Source organism: Scomber scombrus, chromosome 3 (assembly GCF_963691925.1).
Source record: "Scomber scombrus chromosome 3, fScoSco1.1, whole genome shotgun sequence".
NCBI lineage: Eukaryota > Metazoa > Chordata > Actinopteri > Scombriformes > Scombridae > Scomber > Scomber scombrus.
Window position 1 is genome coordinate 33522630 of NC_084972.1, and position 3743 is coordinate 33526372.

The following is a 3743-nucleotide window of genomic DNA, read 5'->3' on the forward strand; positions in this document are numbered from 1 at the left end:
AGAAGGAAGGAATGATGGAAGGGAGGAAGAAGGAAGGAAAGGAGGAAGAAGGAAGGAAAGGAGGAAGGAAGGAAGGAAGGAAGGAAGGAAGGAAGGAAGGAAGGAAGGAAGGAATGATGGAAGGGAGGAAGAAGGAAGGAAAGGAGGAAGGAAGGAATGATGGAAGGGAGGAAGAAGGAAGGAAAGGAGGAAGGAAGGAAGGAAGGAGGGGAGGGAAGAAGGAACGAGGGAGGGTGGGAGAAAGGAAAAGAGGAAGGGAGGAAGGAAGGAAAGAAGGACAGAGGAAAGAAGGAAGGGAGGAAGGTAGGAAAGAAGGACAGAGGAAAGAAGGAAGGGAGGAAGGTAGGGGGGAAGAAAGAAAGAGAGGAGGAGGGAGGGAAGAAAGAAGGAAAGAAGGAAGGAGGGAGGAAGGGAGGAAGGAAAGGAAGGAGGGAGGGAGAGAGGGGGAAGGAGGAAGGAAAGAAGGAAGGGAGGAAAGAGAGAAGAAGGAAAGAAAGAGAGAAGGAGGGAGGGAGGACAGACAGAAGGAAGGAAGGAAGGAAGGAAAGAAGGAACAGTCAAAACAGACGGGGTCAATTTGACCCGAGAGGACGACAGGAAGGTTAATGATGTAGTTTAAAGCATCTCATCCAGTGTCAGCTAGCATAAAGCTGCAGGATCAATGTGTTTACATCATGGATTCAGCTGATAACAACATGTGTTTAGAGCCTGTAGGTTTGATGCCAGCACTCTTTTATCATAATAATCACATTTTAAAGAAGTGTGTGTTTTAAAGTTTAAATATCTGCACTGTGCACGTTTTACCCCCAAAAGTCAAAGTCAATATTTATCACTGAAATACTCTGCTGCTGTTTCTTTAGATTTCATCAGAAATGTCTCAAAGGCCCAACTTTATCTTTTTATGTGCGTTTATCTGTTTGTTCAGCAGTAATACACACACACACAAACACACACACACACACAAATACACAAACACACACAAATACACACACACACACACAAATACAAAAATACACAAACACACACAAATACACACACACACACACACACACACACACACAGTGAAGCATGCATTCGATACCGCCGTCCAATTTCTGTGACTGAGTGAGCAGGAAGCGGCTGAAAAAGCTTTTAATGGGTTAAAGGGGGGGTTGTGGGGGGTGTTAGTGGTGGGTGGTGTGTGTGTGTGTGTGTGTTTGTTTGTGGGGGGGGTTGGTTTACAGTTTTACACACACACACTGACCGCTTATAGCATCTCCTCATGCTGTCAGAGAGGGAAGCTCTTCATACAAAGAGTCTCATTCAGAAATCTTCATTCAGAAAAAGTCAATCAGAAGAAAGCTGTTTTTATTTTAATCATCTTTAGTTAAACACTGTATTAAAATATATAACACTTATTACTCCTTTATATATAGAAGGTCTGCTTCTTATTGGCATGATTTGTAATGGTTTTAATGGAAAGCGAGTCTCAGGAAAAGTCCAGTGAGTTTCTCTCCACTAGAAGAAGTGGGTGAGCAGCTGTGGGTGCTGTAAGACTCCTCGGGGAGAAGCTGCTTTATGTTACAATAAAGTGGGTTTAAATTTGAATGACTTCCATCAAATCAAATCAGCGATCATATCTCCTCCGTGACAAAAACCTTAATACATTCTGATCTACGATAAAACAAATTAGAGCAAACCTTCCAATTTACACGAGTGATAATAGAGAAAAAAAGAGCTTTTTATTCCAGGGATTGACGATAATTGAAAGTGACGTGAAACTCGACTTCAATCTGATAACGACTGAATAAAAACGTGCAGATGAGAGAAAGCTCCGGCTTGATGGATGGAGGCGGATGCAAAGATGTCAGGTCTATAAATAGCATTTCTATGTGAAATATTCATTAGACTAAGTGAGAGATAGATGCATGTGAGGAGGGGGGCAGGGGGGGGGGGGGGGGGCAGGAAAAACTACAGAGAAAACACTGAGAGGAGGCATTTAGAGAGAGGGTGAAGGTTAAGAAAGGAGGCGAAACAGACAGATAATTGGGCCATGGCGTGTAGCCCCCCCCCTCCACCCCTCGCCCCCCCGAGCCTGAGGTGTCACCCACCATTTGTCTCCTCTCCAGTGCAGAGAGGCAGCGATGCTCACAGCAAAAACACAGGCTGAAAAATGATAAAAACACACAGACGACCCTTCCTCTGCAACATGGAAACATACAAACATACAATACATAAATACATAAATACATGTGGGAGGGTGTGTGTGTGTGTATGTGTGTGTGTGTGTGTGTGTGGGGGGGGGGCTTTCTTCACACTGACGCCCCTCAGTATTGTTTTATTTACACTTTAGGGTCCAGACTCATTAAAACAGTGCAGTAGGTGACGGTTTATGAGCCAAATTTGATGCTTTATGAATTGAAAGGAAAACTATTAAAGTTTTGGATTATTACTGTTTTCTTTCCTTCCAAGCTTTGGGTGGTGATGTGTTACCGGGGTAACCTACTGAGCCCAGAGGTTTACTTTTTATCACAGGAGCTTTATTCTATCATTCTGATTTTTACCACTTTGTCTCTTTGTCTCAACTCTTGTGTACTAGCTCTGTTAGTACACTGTGTACACTCTGTACTTACTTACATAGTGCACATGTTCGGACAGGTTAGTGTCTCAAATCAAAGTGGCCCCTCCCCTTCTGCTACAGAGCCAATATGGCGACCGTTGAGGGTGAGAAGTGTCCGTAGTTACACACTCAACTTTTCTCAGTGTGAACGCACTTATGACCTCAGAATATGAAGAATAAGTACAGAAGAAGAGGATTCATCACGTTCATATCACTGTAATGTTCTGCTTCTGGTTTACATTTGTGCTATTTAAAAATAATAATATAATAATTATTATTATTATTATTATATTAATATAATAATTATTATTATTATTAGATAAACATTTTTATTGTAACTATTTATAGAGTTCAAGTATCAAACTATTATTAATAATGTGAATGTAAACTTTGCATTAGGTTTTTTATAACATATCTGAAGGAGTTTATTAACATTGTTAAAAGTGTAACTCTTGATCAGACGTTGAAGCAGCTGTAAGTCTGCAGAACTATTGATCAGACAGCTGTTTAAAGTAATAATCAATAAATATAGAGACAGACAGGCTGGTGTTACATCTCAGGAAACCATGGAGCTCCTTTCTACTCTGAACACAGGATGAAAAGAGAGAGAGAGAGGAGGAAGATGAAAGAAAGGTAGAAATGGTGAAGATGTATTGTGTGTTGTGTCAGTCATACATGAGCACATTAAAGTGATTTAAACACAAAACAAGCATTAAGATACCACCATAGACGATACATTTCACACAGCTATGATAACGACTGATAAACTGACTCATGTGATGTCACTTGAGTCAGAGTCAGTAGAGGCTGAACACCACCAGTTTAAAAACAAAACAAATGTGGAGATGTGGAGAACATTAGCTGCTACTAGCATAAAAGAAGCTAATCACTAAGAGACCTATTGCAGAGTTGCATTGTGGGAAACGTAGGCACCAGGTTGAGACAGGAAAGAGGAATGTATGCAATATAAAGTAAGATATCTGGGTTCTTGATCAGTTATGACACCAACACTGTTACAGTGTGATGATAAATCAGCTGTTTGACAGGGTTTGCTGAACTTGATGTCAGCTGTCCTCAGAAAAACAATGTTCAGTTGAAGTTTTGCACGATGACAATATTTACCATCGACTACCTGAGGTTTCAA